Source organism: Scyliorhinus torazame, chromosome 20 (assembly GCF_047496885.1).
Source record: "Scyliorhinus torazame isolate Kashiwa2021f chromosome 20, sScyTor2.1, whole genome shotgun sequence".
Classification (NCBI taxonomy): Eukaryota; Metazoa; Chordata; class Chondrichthyes; order Carcharhiniformes; family Scyliorhinidae; genus Scyliorhinus; species Scyliorhinus torazame.
In genome coordinates, this window is record NC_092726.1 from 123,253,880 (window position 1) to 123,273,553 (window position 19,674).

Sequence of the window (19,674 nt, forward strand, 5' to 3'; positions counted from 1 at the left end):
GTGTCCCCGCGGCTCTCCTCGCGCTCTTCCACTGTGTCCCCGCCGCTCTCCTCGCGCTCTGTCACTGAGTCTCCGCCGCTCTCCTTGCGCTCTTTCACTGTGTCTCCGCTGCTCCCCTCGCGCTCTTTCACTGAGTCTCCGCAGCTCTCCTCGCGCTCTTTCACTGTGCACCGGCCGCTCTCCTCGCGCTCTTTCACTGTGTCCCCGGCGCTCACCTCGCGCTCTTTCACTGAGTCTCCGCCGCTCTCCTCGCGCTCTTTCCCTCAGTCTCCGCCGCTCTCCTCGCGCTCTTTCACTCTGTCTCCGCCCCTCTCCTCGCACTGTTTCCCTGAGTCTCCGCCGCTCTCCTCGCTCTCTTTCAATCTGTCTCCGCCGCTCTCCTCGCGCTCTTTCACTGAGTCTCCGCCGCTCTCCTCGCGCTCTGTCACTGAGTGTCCGCCGGTCTCCTCACGCTCTTTCACTGAGTCCCCGCCGCTCTCCTCGCGCTCCTTCACTGAGTCCCCGCCGCTCTGATCGCACTCTTTTATCATGTGTCCCCGCCGCACTCCTCAGGCTCTTTCACTGAGTCCCCGCCGCTCTCCTCAGGCTCTTTCACTGTGTCTCCGCCGCTCTCCTCCTGCTCTTTCACTGAGTCTCCGCCGCTCTCCTCGCGCTCTTTCACTGAGTCTCCGCCGCTCTCTTCACGCTCTTTTCCTGTGTCTCCGCCGCTCTCCTCGTGCTCTTTTCTGAGTCTCCGCCGCTCCCTCGCGCTCTTTCACTGAGTCTCCGCAGCTCTCCTCGCGCTGTTTCATAGTGTCCCCGCCGCTCTCCTCGCGCTCTTTCACTGAGTCCCCGCCGCTCTCCTCACGCTCTTTCACTGAGTCTCAGCCGCTTTCCTCGCACTCTTTCACTCTGTCCCCGCGGCACTCCTCGCGCTCTTTCACTGTGTCCCCGCCGCTGTCCTTGCGCTCTGTCACTGAGTCTCCGCCGCTCTCCTCGCGCTCTTTCACTGTGTCTCCGCTGCTCCCCTCGCGCTCTTTCACTGAGTCTCGGCCGCTTTCATCGCGCTCTTTTACTGTGTCCCCGCCGCTCTCCTCGCGCTCTCTCACTGAGTCTCTGCAGCTCTCCTCGCGCTCTTTCACTGTGCACCGGCCGCTCTCCTCGCGCTCTTTCACTGTGTCCCCGCCGCTCCCCTCGCGCTCTTTCACTGAGTCTCCGCCGCTCTCCTCGCGCTCTTTCCCTGAGTCTCCGCCGCTCTCCTCGCGCTCTTTCACACTGTCTCCGCCCCTCTCCTCGCACTGTTTCCCTGAGTCTCCGCCGCTCTCCTCGCGCTCTTTCAATCTGTCTCCGCCACTCTCCTCGCGCTCTTTCACTGAGTGTCCGCCGCTCTCCTCACGCTCTTTCACTGAGTCCCCGCCGCTCTCCTCGCGCTCCTTCACTGAGTCCCCGCCGCTCTGATCGCTCTCTTTTATCATGTGTCCCCGCCGCTCTCCTCGCGCTCTTTCACTGTGTCCCCACCGCTCTCCTCGCACTCTGTCACTGAGTCTCCGCCGCTCTCCTCGCGCTCCTTCACTGTGTCCCCGCCGCTCTCCTCGCGCTCTTTCACTGAGTCTCCGTCGCACTCCTCGCGCTCTTTCACTGAGTCCCCGCCGCACTCCTCAGGCTCTTTCACTGAGTCCCCGCCGCTCTCCTCAGGCTCTTTCACTGAGTCTCCGCCGCTCTCCTCGCGCTCATTCACTGTATCCCCGCCGCTCGCCTCGCGCTCTTTCACTGAGTATCCGCCGCTCTCCTCGCGCTCTTTCACTGAGTCTCCACAGATCTCCTCGAGCTCTTTCCCTGAGTATCCGCCGCTCTCCTCGCGCTCTTTCACTGAGTCTCCCCCGCTCTCCTCGTGCTCATCCCCTGAGTCTCCGCCGCTCTCCTCGCGCTCTTTCGCTCTGTCTCCGCCCCTCTCCTCGCGCTCTTTTACTGAGTCTTCGCCGCTGTCCTCACGCTCTTTCACTCTGTCTCGCCCTTCTCCTCGCACTCTTTCACTGAGTCTCTGCCGCTCTCCTCGCGCTCTGTCATTGAGTCTCCGCCGCTCTCTTCACGCTCTTTCACTGAGTCCCCGCCGCTCTCCTCGCGCTCTTTCACTGAGTCCCCGCCGCTCTCCTCGCGCTCTGTCACTGAGTGCCCGCCGCTTTCATCGCGCTCTTTCACTGAGTCCCCGCCGCTCTGATCGCTCTCTTTTATCATGTGTCCCCGCCGCTCTCCTCGCGCTCTTTCACTGTGTCCCCACCGCTCTCCTCGCACTCTGTCACTAAGTCTCCGCCGCTCTCCTCGCGCTCCTTCACTGTGTCCCCGCCGCTCTCCTCGCGCTCTTTCACTGAGTCTCCGTCGCACTCCTGGCGCTCTTTCACTGAGTCCCCGCCGCACTCCTCAGGCTCTTACACTGAGTCCCCGCCGCTCTCCTCAGGCTCTTTCACTGAGTCTCCGCCGCTCTCCTCGGGCTCTTTCACTGTATCCCCGCCGCTCGCCTCGCGCTCTTTCACTGAGTATCTGCCGCTCTCCGCGCGCTCTTTGTCTGTGTCTCCGCCGCTCTCCTCGCGCTCTTTCACTGTGTCCCCGCCGCTCTCCTCGCGCTCTGTCACTGAGTCTCCGCCGCTCTCCTCGCACTCTGTCACTGAGTCTCCGCCGCTCTCCTCGAACTCTTTCACTGTGTCTCCGCCGCTCTCCTCGCGCTCTTTCACAGAGTCCCCGCCTCTCTCCTCGCACTCTTTCACTGAGTCTCAGTCGCTTTTCTCGCGCTCTTTCACTCTGTCCCCGCGGCTCTCCTCGCGCTCTTTCACTGAGTCCCGCCGCTCTCCTCGCGCTCTTTTATAGTCTGTTCCCGCGTCTCTCCTCGCGCTCTTTCACTGTGTCCCCTCCGCTCTCCTCGCGCTCTGTCACTGAGTCTCCGCCGCTCTCCTCGCGCTCTTTCACTGTGTCTCCGCCGCTCTCCTCGCGCTCTTTCACTGAGTCTCCGCCGCTCTCCTCGCGCTCTTTCATGAGTCTCAGCCGCTTTCCTCGCAGTCTTTCACTCTGTCCCCCCGGCACTCCTCGCGCTCTTTTACTGAGTCCCTGCTGCTCTCCTCGCGCTCTTTTATCGTGTGTCCCCGCGGCTCTCCTCGCGCTCTTCCACTGTGTCCCCGCCGCTCTCCTCGCGCTCTGTCACTGAGTCTCCGCCGCTCTCCTTGCGCTCTTTCACTGTGTCTCCGCTGCTCCCCTCGCGCTCTTTCACTGAGTCTCCGCCGCTTTCATCGCGCTCTTTCACTGTGTCCCCGCCGCTCTCCTCGCGCTCTTTCACTGAGTCTCCGCAGCTCTCCTCGCGCTCTTTCACTGTGCACCGGCCGCTCTCCTCGCGCTCTTTCACTGTGTCCCCGGCGCTCACCTCGCGCTCTTTCACTGAGTCTCCGCCGCTCTCCTCGCGCTCTTTCCCTCAGTCTCCGCCGCTCTCCTCGCGCTCTTTCACTCTGTCTCCGCCCCTCTCCTCGCACTGTTTCCCTGAGTCTCCGCCGCTCTCCTCGCTCTCTTTCAATCTGTCTCCGCCGCTCTCCTCGCGCTCTTTCACTGAGTCTCCGCCGCTCTCCTCGCGCTCTGTCACTGAGTGTCCGCCGCTCTCCTCACGCTCTTTCACTGAGTCCCCGCCGCTCTCCTCGCGCTCCTTCACTGAGTCCCCGCCGCTCTGATCGCACTCTTTTATCATGTGTCCGCGCCGCTCTCCTCGCGCTCTTTCACTATATCCCCACCGCTCTCCTCGCACTCTGTCACTGAGTCTCCGCCGCTCTCCTCGCGCTCCTTCACTGTGTCCCCGCCGCTCGCCTTGCGCTCTTTCACTGAGTCTCCGTCGCACTCCTCGCGCTCTTTCACTGAGTCCCCGCCGCACTCCTCAGGCTCTTTCACTGAGTCCCCGCCGCTCTCCTCAGGCTCTTTCACTGTGTCTCCGCTGCTCTCCTCCTACTCTTTCACTGAGTGTCCGCCGCTCTCCTCACGCTCTTTCACTGAGTCCCCGCCGCTCTCCTCGCGCTCCTTCACTGAGTCCCCGCCGCTCTGATCGCACTCTTTTATCATGTGTCCGCGCCGCTCTCCTCGCGCTCTTTCACTATATCCCCACCGCTCTCCTCGCACTCTGTCACTGAGTCTCCGCCGCTCTCCTCGCGCTCCTTCACTGTGTCCCCGCCGCTCTCCTCGCGCTCTTTCACTGAGTCTCCGCCGCTCTCCTCACGCTCTTTTACTGTGTCTCCGCCGCTCTCCTCGTGCTCTTTTCTGAGTCTCCGCCGCTCCCTCGCGCTCTTTCACTGAGTCTCCGCAGCTCTCCTCGCGCTGTTTCATAGTGTCCCCGCCGCTCTCCTCGCGCTCTTTCACTGAGTCCCCGCCGCTCTCCTCACGCTCTTTCACTGAGTCTCAGCCGCTTTCCTCGCACTCTTTCACTCTGTCCCCGCGGCACTCCTCGCGCTCTTTCACTGAGTCCCTGCCGCTCTCCTCGCGCTCTTTCACTGTGTCCGCGCGGCTGTCCTTGCGCTCTGTCACTGAGTCTCCGCCGCTCTCCTCGCGCTCTTTCACTGTGTCTCCGCTGCTCCCCTCGCGCTCTTTGACTGAGTCTCGGCCGCTTTCATCGCGCTCTTTCACTGTGTCCCCGCCGCTCTCCTCGCGCTCTCTCACTGAGTCTCCGCAGCTCTCCTCGCGCTCTTTCACTGTGCACCGGCCGCTCTCCTCGCGCTCTTTCACTGTGTCCCCGCCGCTCCCCTCGTGCTCTTTCACTGAGTCTCCGCCGCTTCTCCTCGCACTCTTTCACTGAGTCTCTGCCGCTCTCCTCGCGCTCTGTCATTGAGTCTCCGCCGCTCTCTTCACGCTCTTTCACTGAGTCCCCGCCGCTCTCCTCGCGCTCTTTCACTGAGTCCCCGCCGCTCTCCTCGCGCTCTGTCACTGAGTGCCCGCCGCTCTCCTCGCGCTCTTTCACTGAGTCTCCGCAGCTCTCCTCGCGCTCTTTCACTGTGCACCGGCCGCTCTCCTCGCGCTCTTTCACTGAGTCCCCGCCGCTCCCCTCGCGCTCTTTCACTGAGTCTCCGCCGCTCTCCTCGCGCTCTTTCTCTGAGCCTCCGCCGCTCTCCTCGCGCTCTTTCACTCTGTCTCCGCCCCTCTCCTCGCACTGTTTCGCTGAGTCTCCGCCGCTCTCCTCGCGCTGTTTCAATCTGTCTCCTCCGCTCTCCTCGCGCTCTTTCACTGAGTCTCCGCCGCTCTCCTCGCGCTCTGTCACTGAGTGACCGCCGCGCTCCTCACGCTCTTTCACTGAGTCCCCGCCGCTCTCCTCGCGCTCCTTCACTGAGTCCCCGCCGCTCTGATCGCTCTCTTTTATCATGTGTCCCCGCCGCTCTCCTCGCGCTCTTTCACTGTGTCCCCACCGCTCTCCTCGCACTCTGTCACTAAGTCTCCGCCGCTCTCCTCGCGCTCCTTCACTGTGTCCCCGCCGCTCTCCTCGCGCTCTTTCACTGAGTCTCCGTCGCACTCCTGGCGCTCTTTCACTGAGTCCCCGCCGCACTCCTCAGGCTCTTACACTGAGTCCCCGCCGCTCTCCTCAGGCTCTTTCACTGAGTCTCCGCCGCTCTCCTCGGGCTCTTTCACTGTATCCCCGCCGCTCGCCTCGCGCTCTGTCACTGAGTCTCCGCCGCTCTCCTCGCACTCTTTCACTGTGTCCCCGCCGCTCTCCTCGCGCTCTGTCACTGAGTCTCCGCCGCTCTCCTCGCACTCTGTCACTGAGTCTCCGCCGCTCTCCTCGAGCTCTTTCACTGTGTCTCCGCCGCTCTCCTCGCGCTCTTTCACAGAGTCCCCGCCGCTCCCTCGCGCTCTTTCACTGAGTCTCCGCAGCTCTCCTCGCGCTGTTTCATAGTGTCCCCGCCGCTCTCCTCGCGCTCTTTCACTGAGTCCCCGCCGCTCTCCTCACGCTCTTTCACTGAGTCTCAGCCGCTTTCCTCGCACTCTTTCACTCTGTCCCCGCGGCACTCCTCGCGCTCTTTCACTGAGTCCCTGCCGCTCTCCTCGCGCTCTTTCACTGTGTCCGCGCGGCTGTCCTTGCGCTCTGTCACTGAGTCTCCGCCGCTCTCCTCGCGCTCTTTCACTGTGTCTCCGCTGCTCCCCTCGCGCTCTTTGACTGAGTCTCGGCCGCTTTCATCGCGCTCTTTCACTGTGTCCCCGCCGCTCTCCTCGCGCTCTCTCACTGAGTCTCCGCAGCTCTCCTCGCGCTCTTTCACTGTGCACCGGCCGCTCTCCTCGCGCTCTTTCACTGTGTCCCCGCCGCTCCCCTCGTGCTCTTTCACTGAGTCTCCGCCGCTCTCCTCACGCTCTTTCCCTGAGTCTCCGCCGCTCTCCTCGCGCTCTTTCACTCTGTCTCCCCCCCTCTCCTCGCACTGTTTCCCTGAGTCTCCGCCGCTCTCCTCGCGCTCTTTCAATCTGTCTCCGCCGCTCTCCTCGCGCTCTTTCACTGAGTCTCCGCCGCTCTCCTCGCGCTCTGTCACTGAGTGTCCGCCGCTCTCCTCACGCTCTTTCACTGAGTCCCCGCCGCTCTCCTCGCGCTCCTTCACTGAGTCCCCGCCGCTCTGATCGCTCTCTTTTATCATGTGTCCCCGCCGCCCTCCTCGCGCTCTTTCACTGTGTCCCCACCGCTCTCCTCGCACTCTGTCACTGAGTCTCCGCCGCTCTCCTCGCGCTCCTTCACTGTGTCCCCGCCGCTCTCCTCGCGCTCTTTCACTGAGTCTCCGTCGCACTCCTCGCGCTCTTTCACTGAGTCCCCGCCGCACTCCTCAGGCTCTTTCACTGAGTCCCCGCCGCTCTCCTCAGGCTCTTTCACTGAGTGTCCGCCGCTCTCCTCGCGCTCATTCACTGTATCCCCGCCGCTCGCCTCGCGCTCTTTCACTGAGTATCCGCCGCTCTCCTCGCGCTCTTTCACTGAGTCTCCGCCGATCTCCTCGTGCTCTTTCCCTGAGTATCCGCCGCTCTCCTCGCGCTCTTTCACTGAGTCTCCCCCGCTCTCCTCGTGCTCATCCCCTGAGTCTCCGCCGCTCTCCTCGCGCTCTTTCACTCTGTCTCCGCCCCTCTCCTCGCGCTCTTTTACTGAGTCTCCGTCGCTGTCCTCACGCTCTTTCACTCTGTCTCGCCCTTCTCCTCGCACTCTTTCACTGAGTCTCTGCCGCTCTCCTCGCGCTCTGTCATTGAGTCTCCGCCGCTCTCTTCACGCTCTTTCACTGAGTCCCCGCCGCTCTCCTCGCGCTCTTTCACTGAGTCCCCGCCGCTCTCCTCGCGCTCTGTCACTGAGTGCCCGCCGCTCTCCTCGCGCTCTTTCACTGAGTCTCCGCAGCTCTCCTCGCGCTCTTTCACTGTGCACCGGCCGCTCTCCTCGCGCTCTTTCACTGAGTCCCCGCCGCTCCCCTCGCGCTCTTTCACTGAGTCTCCGCCGCTCTCCTCGCGCTCTTTCTCTGAGCCTCCGCCGCTCTCCTCGCGCTCTTTCACTCTGTCTCCGCCCCTCTCCTCGCACTGTTTCCCTGAGTCTCCGCCGCTCTCCTCGCGCTGTTTCAATCTGTCTCCTCCGCTCTCCTCGCGCTCTTTCACTGAGTCTCCGCCGCTCTCCTCGCGCTCTGTCACTGAGTGACCGCCGCGCTCCTCACGCTCTTTCACTGAGTCCCCGCCGCTCTCCTCGCGCTCCTTCACTGAGTCCCCGCCGCTCTGATCGCTCTCTTTTATCATGTGTCCCCGCCGCTCTCCTCGCGCTCTTTCACTGTGTCCCCACCGCTCTCCTCGCACTCTGTCACTAAGTCTCCGCCGCTCTCCTCGCGCTCCTTCACTGTGTCCCCGCCGCTCTCCTCACGCTCTTTCACTGAGTCTCCGTCGCACTCCTGGCGCTCTTTCACTGAGTCCCCGCCGCACTCCTCAGGCTCTTACACTGAGTCCCCGCCGCTCTCCTCAGGCTCTTTCACTGAGTCTCCGCCGCTCTCCTCGGGCTCTTTCACTGTATCCCCGCCGCTCGCCTCGCGCTCTTTCACTGAGTATCTGCCGCTCTCCGCGCGCTCTTTGTCTGTGTCTCCGCCGCTCTCCACGCGCTCTTTCACTGTGTCCCCGCCGCTCTCCTCGCGCTCTGTCACTGAGTCTCCGCCGCTCTCCTCGCACTCTGTCACTGAGTCTCCGCCGCTCTCCTCGAGCTCTTTCACTGTGTCTCCGCCGCTCTCCTCGCGCTCTTTCACAGAGTCCCCGCCTCTCTCCTCGCGCTCTTTCACTGAGTCTCAGTCGCTTTTCTCGCGCTCTTTCACTCTGTCCCCGCGGCTCTCCTCGCGCTCTTTCACTGAGTCCCGCCGCTCTCCTCGCGCTCTTTTATAGTGTGTCCCCGCGGCTCTCCTCGCGCTCTTTCACTGTGTCCCCGCCGCACTCCTCGCGCTCTGTCACTGAGTCTCCGCCGCTCTCCTCGCGCTCTTTCACTGTGTCTCCGCCGCTCTCCTCGCGCTCTTTCACTGAGTCTCCGCCGCTTACCTCACGCTCTTTCACTGTGTCCCCGAAGCTCTCCTCGCGCTCTTTCACTGAGTCTCCGCCGCACTCCTCGCGCTCTTTCACTGTGTCCCCGCCGCTTTTCTTGCGCTCTTTTATCCTCTCTACCAGCTACCCTGCTAGCACCCTTTTATCCTGTGTCCCCGCAGCTCTCCTCGCGCTCTTTTATCCTGTGTCCCCGAAGCTCTCTTCGCGCTCTTCCACTATCTCCCCACCGCTCTCCTCGCGCTCTTTTGTCGTGTGTCCCCGCCCCTCTCCTCGCCCTCTTTCCCTGAGTCTCCGCCGCTCTCCTCGCGCTCTTTCACTGGGTCAACGCCGCTCTCCTCGCGCTCTTTACTCGTGAGTCCCTGCCCCTCTCCTCGCCCTCTTTCCCTGAGTCTCCGCCGCTCTCCTCGCGCTCTTTCACTGAGTCTCCGCCGCTCTCCTCGCGCTCTTTCCCTGAGTCTCCGCCACTCTCCTCGCGCTCTTTCGCTCTGTCGCCGCCCCTCTCCTCGCGCTCTATTACTGAGTCTCCGACGCTGTACTCACGCTCTTTCACTCTGTCTCTCCCTTCTCCTCGCGCTCTTTCACTGAGTCTCCGCCGCTCTCCTCGCGCTTTCGCGTTTCCTGCATTAAAGTTGTGAATAAGGAATAAAGTTGTAAATGACAAAGTGTGATAGAGAATATGGTGAACTGGTGTACGACAATAATCTTTCCCTCAATGTCAACAAAACGAAGGAGATTGTCATCGACTTCAGGAAGCGTAGTGGAGAACATGCCCCGGTCTACATCAATGGGAATTAAATACAAAGGCTTCAATCATTTAAGTGTCCAGATCACCAACATCCTGCCCTGGTCCCCACATGCCGATACTATAGTTAAGAAAGCTTACCAAAGACTCTACTTTCTCAGAAGACTAAGGACATTTGGCACGTCAGCTACGACTCTCACCAACGTTTACAGATGCACTATATAATGCATTCTTCCTGGTTGTATCACTGCTTGGTATGGATCCTGCTCTGCCCAAGACCGCAGGAAGCTACAAAATGTCGTGAATGTAGCCCAATCCATCACGCAAACCAGCCTCCCATCCATTGACTCGATCTTTAATTCCCGCTGCCTTGGAAAGGCAGCCAGCATAATTAAGGACCCCACGCACCGCGGACATACCATCTTACACCTTCTTCCGTCAGTAAAAATATACAAAAGTTTGAGGTCACGTACCAACCGGCTCAAGAACAGCTTCTTCCCTGCTGTATCAGACTTTTAAATGGACCTACCTTGTATTAAGTTGATCTTTTCTCTACACCAGAGCTATAACTGTAACATTACATTCTGCAGTCTCTCCTTCCTTCCCTATGTACGGTATGCGTTCTCTGTATAGCATGCAAGAAACCATTCTTTTCACTGTAGACTAATAAGGTGAGACTAATAAATCAAATCAAAGAGGTCAGTTATTGTGCAGAGCTAGAATTGAACTTGCGTTTCCTCAGTGAGAACCAGAAAGTAAACACGTGGCACCAGCCGCATTAAAAATTAATTGTTGTGCAACCTCTAAAAAATACACCTACTTCTAATTTAGAACTCTGGGTCTGCTTTTAATCGGTGCAAAACACATGTTTTGGAAATATTAAAAACGTCAGGCAGCGCTCATGGTGAGACAGGTTTGAACTTACAATTACGTTGATGCTGTGAAGTAGCCAGTGAGCTAAAGCTGACGCTGGCTTCAGGCACGGATACAATGTATATAATGCAGGCATTTTCGAAGTGGCGTTGGGGACACGCAGGTGGGTCGCGGGTGGGTGTCGGGAGCGTCACGGGGCCAGCCGTTCATCAGTGCTCATGCGGCCCGGAGTGTTGGGACCTGAACCTGGGGTCAAAGTGCGACCGCGGATGGCGGCAGCTGAAGGCGCGGTGGTCATTGATGATGAACAAGGCTATTATCTCGATCTTTTTGGCATCCCTAAACATTACTCAAGTGATCTGGAGAGAGTCTATATCCCTCATGGTCTCACCATGCACTGAACTGAACGTTTCGCAAGGGATATAATGAGATCCAGGGGAATTCACCACATCGTCGCCCTCGAAGGGTGGCTGAAAGTGTTTTGCTGACCATTAAAACTACATTAAAGCATTGAATCGATACAGTGACCAGTCAATCCCAATGACGGTTGACATCATCCGCTTGAAGAGTTACTGTAATAATCACTGAACAGGGGAGATATTCAGAGTTTACGAACTGAGGTACGAATTCCACACTTTCCTCCTGGAGAAATTGCCCTCTCTGCTGATTTGATTGCTGATGAAATTTGGAGGCTAACTATCATCTTTTCAATTCTAAATGAACTGGACCTCAAATAACAAGAGAAGGATGGTGATTGCTTTCGGCTCTGTGAAGAAATCGCAACATTCCAAATCTCATTGAAAGTTTGGCAATTGCGATGCAAAGCCAAAATCATCCGATGTCCCCCACACTGCCCCGGGACATCAAAGACAACAGCATTAGTAAGGAAAGTGTAGATGGACTGGATAGACTGACTCCAAATGAAGCTGACTGAACTTCTGCGCCTCAGTTTTGACAGCGCATTAAAATCACGGCACGAGTCAATCAAACTGTCAGCATTTTGGAGTAGCGTCTCCGAGGAGTATCCGGAGCTGAGCAAAACAAGCATTTTGTTGCTTTTGCCCTTCACAACGACCTCCGTGTACGAGGTTGGATTTTCCGTCCTCACTAAGATGAAGACGGCACAAAGGACCCGGCTGAATCCTGCACCCGATATGTACATAGCCCTCTCCCCCTGTGAACCTGCTTGGAGTGAGATTGTGAGGACCAAGCAGGCTCAGCTCTCGCATTAAAGAGAAGCAAAAATGGTGGGTCACGGATGACTGCCTTCCTGGGTCACGAAGGTCGGCCGGAGTGGGTCCCGAAGGTTGGTCGTTTGCTAAAAACGAGTCCCTGTAAAAAAAGTTTGAAAAACAGTTAAGAATGCAAATGCAATGTTAGCATTCATGTCAACAGGGCTAGAATAAGACCAGGGGTGTACTTCTGAGGCTGTATAAGGCCCCATTTCGAGTACTGGGAGCAGATTTGGTCATATCTAAGGAAGGATGTGCTGCCCTTGGAAAGGGTCCAGAGGAGGTTCACAAGACTGATCCCCGGATTCAAGAACTTGTCGTAGGAGGAACGTTTGCGGACTCTGGGTCTGTACTCGTTGGAGTTTAGAAGGATGAAAGGTGATCTCATTGAAACGTACAAGATACTGCGAGGACTGGATAGAGTGGACGTGGAGAGGATGTTTCCACTTGTAGGAAAAACTAGAACCAGAGGACACCATCTCAGATTGAAGGGACGATCCTTTAAAACAGAGATGAGGAGGATTTTTTTTTCACCCAGAGGGTGGTGAATCTGTGGAACTCTTTGCTGCAGAAGGCTGCGGGGCCAATTCACTGAGTGTCTTTGAGGCAGAGATAGATAGATTCTTGTTTAATAAGGGGATCAGTGGTTATGGGGAGAAGTCAGGAGAATAGGGATGAGAAAAGTATCAACCATGATTGAATGGCGGAGCAGATTTGATGGGCCGAGTGGCCTAATTCTGCTCCAATATCTTATGGTCTTATGGTCTCATTACCGTGATCATACTCACGTGGTGGGTAACATTGAGGGGAAACCCCAGGTGTTGGTCCATACCATTTCACAGCCAGGCGACACCAAACAACTTAAAAGTGCGTGACGTAGCGACGGAGGACACTCATTCCGTATGACCTCAGCGGCAATATGGATTAGCAGATCATTCAATCACATTCGACCGCCTTTACCCAGAGGGATACATTTGATTCTTGTCACTCCCACTCCCTTATGAAACCGCTGTTGTATCTGCCTCCACCGAAATCCCAGGCCGTGCAGACCAGATCAGAACCACTCGCTGTGGGAATCGGTTAGTAGTTCACCGTTCGGGATGCTGGGATACGCTGAGGCTGCGTTATTGGATATAAAAGGTGAAGATGTGAGATCCGTTCGACACATCTAAAATTACGTTAGGTCCGCAGAATGTGGCTCTAAATGAACTGTATCCATGAATATAGAAAGAACTCTTGGATGTAACTTAGAAATCTTATCTTGCAGCCATATCCATCAGCAAGTAATGTGACAACTGGAACTGATAACCAATGACAACATGGGGAGACTACACTGCCACTGACTCCTCTTCCACCATTCAAATTGATCATAGCTGAGCTTCTGCCTGAATGTCATTTCCTGCCTGTTCCTCAGGTCCTTTAATTATCTTAAAGATCATTGTCCATAAAAATAATGGATGGAGACACCCACAGCAACATTTCAAACGGATCTGGACAGACAGAGGTTGTGCTCGAATCTGCTGCATTCCAGAGATGGAAGGTGGGATAGAGTCAGACAGGTTTGCAGCATAGAAACAGGCCCGGAGGTTCAACTTGCAAATGTCGCTCAGTTTTTACCAGTACGCCTGTCCTAATTGCCCTCATTTCGCCCATATCCCGCTGTACTCATCTTACCCATTTAACTATCATAACGCTTTTTAAAAAGCAAAATTGTAACCGCCTCGATTACTGCGAATTACAGATCGTTCCAGACACTCATCGCCTTCAGTGTGAACAAATTGCCGTCTCTACACTTTTGTATCTCTCCCGTCTCACCTGAAACCTATTCCCTCTAGGTGTCGACTCCCTACCTCTGGGAGAAATGTGTTGTCTATGTTCCTCATCTATGCGCTTCATTATTTTATAGACCTCTATATGTTCAACCCTAAAACTCCAAAGATCCACCGGGAAAAAGACCCATTCGATCCAGTCTTTCCTGACAACTCAAACCATTAAGTACCGATTGCACAATTCTATATCTTTTCTGCCCTTTTACTGGTTTAATAATGACGTTTCTATAACAGAGCTTTACACCGTATTCCAAGTGTGACCTTACTTATGTCGTTTAAAACTTCAACAAGACGTCCCAACTCCTGTATTCAATGTCCACCCATGTGCCTGTATCACAGTAATGAGGGGCACAGACACAGTAATGATGGAGCATTTCAGTGTTGTGAAATTCCAAGTACACTTCATGTTTGCAGTGGTTCCAAAAAACAAAAAAGTCACAGAATGTGTCTGACTGGAAAAAGATGTCGAAGAACATTCTGCTCAGGGGAACTGCAGCAAATCAAACCTTCACCCGATACCAAGAGAAATAAAACAGAAACAGAAACAGAACGAAGGAGAGTGTTAAAGAGAGAAAGGGGGAGAGCGTTTGAAGCCAGGTTAGATTGCACCCCATACCCTTCCACTATACTGCATCAAGCACTTTGTTTCTGTGTAGCAGGAGTCCTGTTGTTAGAAATACCTTAGATCCAGGTTCCACTGAAGCAGAAGTAACATGATGCACTCCACCGGAAGAATTGAGAACAGTTCATAATAATTATAGCGATCGCTTATTGTCACAAGTAGGATTCAATGAAGTTCCTGTGAAAAACGCCTATTTGTCACATTCCGGCGCCTGTTCGAGGAGGCCGGTTCCGGAATTGAAGCCGCGCTGCTGACATTGTTCTGCATTAGAAGCCAGCTGTTTAGCCCACTGTGCTACACCAGTTCCCAGAAATTCAAAGCATTAAAGAGATCACTGTTATGGGATTTGCGAGTTGCTGGTTCGGGCAGTATTTAATTCCCATCTCTAGTTCTTCTCGAGAAGGAGGTGGTGTGCTGCCTTCTTGAACCGCTGCAATCCATGAGGTGCAGGTACACCCACTGTGCTTTTAGGGAGGGAGTTTCAGGAATTTTTCCCGGTGCCGTGAAGGAACGATTCTGTGATTCCAAGTGGGAGTTGTGTGTGACTTGAGGGAAGACCTCCACCTATGGCCTTTTGTTGTCCTTCCAATGGATAGTGGTTGTGGATTTGGAAGGTGCTGGCTCAGGAACCTTAATTTGCAGTGCATTTTGGGATGGATTGCAGCGCTGCCACTGTGCGTCCGCGGTGGAGGGAGTCAATGTTTCCGGAAGTGAGCGCAATCAGGCGGGGTGCTTGATCCTGGATGGTTCCGAATGTCTTGAGTGTTCTTGCAGATATGGGGTAGAGTGTGTCACGTAAAAAACACAAAATGGACTCAATAATTTGCTTGAGTAAACATCCTCTTTTTCAAATCAAAAATGAGATAATCCATAAAGAAAGTATTCTTAATGCACATTTCCTCCATTTAAGTGGTGAACAATTGACAAAGTGCAATAAATAACTCCTCAGGGAATCTTCTTAATCCAAACAAAATTGCATTCGCCCAAGCTTTTACAATGCCAAATTGCATTTCAACCTAAGATTTTTCTTTATCCATGACTGCAGCAGTCGCGCACACCCTGGAACCCAGGCTCTTGGTTATTGGGCAGAGATGGATTAGATTGGAATGGTTTATTGTCACCTGCTCCGGGGTACAGTGACAAGCATTGTTCTGCGTACAGTTCACACAGATTATTCCGGAAATGAAAAGAAAATACATAGGGTAAACATAAAATACACCATGTAAATATATAGACACTGGCATCGGGTAAAGCACGCAGGTGCAGTACTACGCAGTAGAGAAGCGTGCGAATAGATCAGACCAGTCCATAAGAGGTTCGTTTAGGAGTGTGGTAACAGCGGAAGAAGCTGTTTTTGAGTCTGTTCGTGCGTGTTCTCAAACTTTTGTACCTCCTGCCAGATGGAAGAGGTTGGAAGAGTGAGTAGACCGGGTGTTAGGGGTATCGGGTTCTGCTGCCCGCTTTCCCAAGGCAGCGGTAGGTGTAGACAGAGTAAATGGACGGGAGGCGGGTTCGTGTGATGGACTGGATGTGTTCACGACTGTTTATAGTTTCTTACGTTCTTACGACGAGTAGGTGATATAGCAGGCTAGATAGGAGGCTTTCTATGGTGCACCTACTAAAATCGATAAGAGTCAGTGTGGACATGCCGAATTTTCTTAGTTTCCTGAGGACGTATAGGCGCTGCACTGCTTTCTTGGTCTTAGCGTCGACCAAGGACATATGATCTGTATGTGCACACCTAATAATTTGAAGCTGTCAAGCATCTCCACCACGGCTTCGTTGATGCAGAGAGGGGTGTATAAAATACTTCACTTCCTGAAGTCAATGACCAGCTCTTCAGTTTTGCTGACATTGAGGGTGAGATTATTGTCGTTAAACCACACCACTGGGTTCGCTATCTCCGTCCAGAATTCTGGCTCATCGCTGTTCGAGATCCTACCCAGTATAGCTGTATGGTCAGCAATCATGTATGGCACTGTTTACACAGACTCTTTTTACAGCAGGGTGCGGTTCAGATAAACACTGTTTACAGTACGCACTGTTTGCTTATACTATTTATAGCTGGTACGGTTTATATAAACACTGTTTACTGTAGGGCACTGTTTGCGTCGACTTTACAGCAGTGTACGGTTTACATACACACTGTTTACTGCAGTACGCTGTTTACATAGACTATGTTTACAACAGTGGTACGGTTCCCATAAACACTGTTTACTGCAGGTCCAGTAAACATAGACTCTGTTTACAGCAATGCCCGGTTTAAATATTGTTTACTGTAGGGCCCTGTTTAAATTGACTATGTTTACATTATGCACTGTTTACATAGACTATTTGCAAAAGTGTACGGTTTACATTAACACTGCTTACTGTAAGGCATTGTTTGCAGCAGTGTACGGTTTACATTAACACTGTTTACAGCAGGGTACTGCTTACATGGACTATTTACAGCAGTGTACGGTTTACATAGAACATAGAAAATACAGCACAGAACAGGCCCTTCGGCCCACGATGTTGCGCCGAACCTTTGTCCTAGATTAATCATAGATTATCATTGAATTTACAGTGCAGAAGGAGGCCATTCGGCCCTTTGAGTCTGCACCAGCTCTTGGAAAGAGCACCCTACCCAAACTTAACACCTCCACCCAACACCAAGGGCAATTTGGACATTAAGGGCAATTTATCATTGGCCAATTCACCTAACCCGCACATCTTTGGACTGTGGGAGGAAACCGGAGCACCCGGAGGAAACCCACGCAGACACGGGGAGGACGTGCAGACTCCGCACAGACAGTGACCCAAGCCGTAATCGAACCTGGGACCCTGGAACTGTGAAGCAATTGTGCTATCCACAATGCTACCGTGCTGCCCTTGAGAACAAATAAATGTACACTATATCATTTTACCGTAATCCATGTACCTATCCAATAGCTGCTTGAAGGTCCCTAATGTTTCCGACTCAACTACTTCTACAGGCAGTGCATTCCATGCCCCCACTACTCTCTGGGTAAAGAACCTACCTCTGATATCCCTCCTATATCTTCCACCTTTCACCTTAAATTTATGTCCCCTTGTAATGGTTTGTTCCACCCGGGGAAAAAGTCTCTGACTGTCTACTCTATCTATTCCCCTGATCATCTTATAAACCTCTATCAAGTCGCCCCTCATCCTTCCCCGTTCTAATGAGAAAAGGCCTAGCACCCTCAACCTTTCCTCGTAAGATCTACTCTCCGTTCCAGGCAACATCCTGGTAAATCTTCTTTGCACCTTTTCCAAAGCTTCCACATCCTTCCTAAAATGAGGCGACCAGAACTGTACACAGTACTCCAAATGTGGCCTTACCAAAGTTTTGTACAGCTGCATCATCACCTCACGGTTCTTAAATTCAATCCCTCTGTTAATGAACGCGAGCACACCACAGGCTTTCTTCACAGCTCTATCCACTTGCGTGGCAACTTTCAAAGATGTATGAACATAGACGCCAAGATCTCTCTGCTCCTCCACATTGCCAAGAACTCTACCGTTAACCCTGTATTCCGCATTCATATTTGTCCTTCCAAAATGGACAACCTCACACTTTTCAGGGTTAAACTCCATCTGCCACTTCTCAGCCCAGCTCTGCATCCTATCTATTTCTCTTTGCAGCCGACAACAGCCCTCCTTACTATCCACAACTCCACCAATCTTCGTATCGTCTGCAAATTTACTGACCCACCCTTCAACTCCCTCATCCAAGTCATTAATGAAAATCACAAACAGCAGATGACCCAGGACTGATCCCTGCGGTACGCCACTGGTAACTGGGATCCAGGCTGAATATTTGCCATTCACCACCACTCTCTGACTTCTATCGGTTAGCCAGTTCATTATCCAAATGGCCAAATTGCCCACTATCCCATGCCTCCTTACTTTCTGCATAATCCTACCATGGGGAACTTTATCAAATGCCTTACTAAAATCCAGGTACACTACATCCACTGTTTTACCTTCATCCACATGCTTGGTCACCTCCTCAAAGAATTCAATAAGATTTGTAAGGCAAGACCTACCCCTCACAAATCCGTGCTGACTATCCCTAATCAAGCAGTGTCTTTCCAGATGCTCAGAAATCCTATCCTTCAATATCCTTTCCATTACTTTGCCTACCACCGAAGTAAGACTAACTGGCCTGTAATTCCCAGGGTTATCCCTAGTCCCTTTTTTGAACAGGGGCACGACATTCGCCACTCTCCAATCCCCTGGTACCACCCCTGTTGACAGTGAGGAGACGAAAAGATCATTGCCAACGGCTCTGCAATTTCATCTCTTGCTTCCCATAGAATCCATGGATATATCCCGTCAGGCCCGGGGGACTTGTCTATCCTCAAGTTTTTCACAATGTCCAACACATCTTCCTTCCTAACAAGTATTTCCTCGAGCTTACCAATCTGTTTCACACTGTCCTCTCCAACAATATCGCCCCTCTCATTTGTAAATACAGAAGAAAAGTACTCGTTCAAGACCTCTCCTACCTCGTCAGACTCAATACACAATCTCCCGCTACTGTCCTTGATCGGACCTACCCTCGCTCTAGTCATTCTCATATTTCTCACATATGTGTAAAAGGCCTTGGGGTTTTCCTTGATCCTACCCGCCAAAGATTGTTCATGCACTCTCTTAGCTCTCCTAATCCCTTTCTTCAGTTCCCTCCTGGCTATCTTGTATCCCTCCAATGCCCTGTCTGAACCTTGTTTCCTCAGCCTTACATAAGTCTCCTTTTTCCTCTTAACAAGACATTCAACCTCTCTTGTCAACCATGGTTCCCTCACTCGACCATCTCTTCCCTGCCTGACAGGGACATACATATCAAGGACACGTAGCATCTGTTCCTTGAACAAGTTCCACATTTCACTTGTGTCCTTCCCTGCCAGCCTATGTTCCCAAATTATGCACTTCAATTCTTGTCTGACAAGAATTTACCCTTCCCCCAATTGTAAACCTTGCCCTGTTGCACGTACCTATCCCTCTCCATTACTAAACTGAAAGTCACACAATTGTGGTCACTATCTCCAAAATGCTCCCCCACTAACAAATCTATCACTTTCCCTGGCTCATTACCCAGTACTAAATCCAATATTGCCCCTCCTCTGGTCGGACAATCTACATACTGTGTTAGAAAAGCTTCCTGGACACACTGCACAAACACCACCCCATCCAAACTATTTGATCTAAAGAGTTTCCACTCAATATTTGGGAAGTTAAAGTCGCCCATGACTACTACCCTGTGACTTCTGCACCTTTCCAAAATCTGTTTCCCAATCTGTTCCTCCACATCTCTGCTACTATTGGGGGGCCTATAGAAAACTCCTAACAAGGTGACTGCTCCTTTCCTATTTCTGACTTCAACCCATACTACCTCAATAGGGTGATACTCCTCGAACTGCCTTTCTGCAGCTGTTATACTATCTCTAATTAATAACGCCACCCCCCCCCCCACCTCTTTTACCACCCTCCCTAATCTTATTGAAACATCTATAACCAGGGACCTCCAACAACCATTTCTGCCCCTCTTCTATCCAAGTTTCCGTGATGGCCACCACATCGTAGTCCCAAGTACCGATCCTTTCAGAGAGGAAGCTCAAGGATTTCCTCCCGTTATCGTGAAGGAACGTTGATATGGTTCCAAGTGGGAGTGGTGAGTGATTTGGAGGGGAAATCCAGTTGGCGATTTTCCCAAGTAGGGGCTTGTCTAGTTCTTCAAAATGATAGTGGTCGTAGGTCTGGAAGGCGCTTTCTAAGCAACAATTGCCCGAGGAACTGTGTTGAGTTATTGCGGTGAATTTTGGGATGTCTGTGGCGGAGGGATTGTGTCAGGAGGAGCAA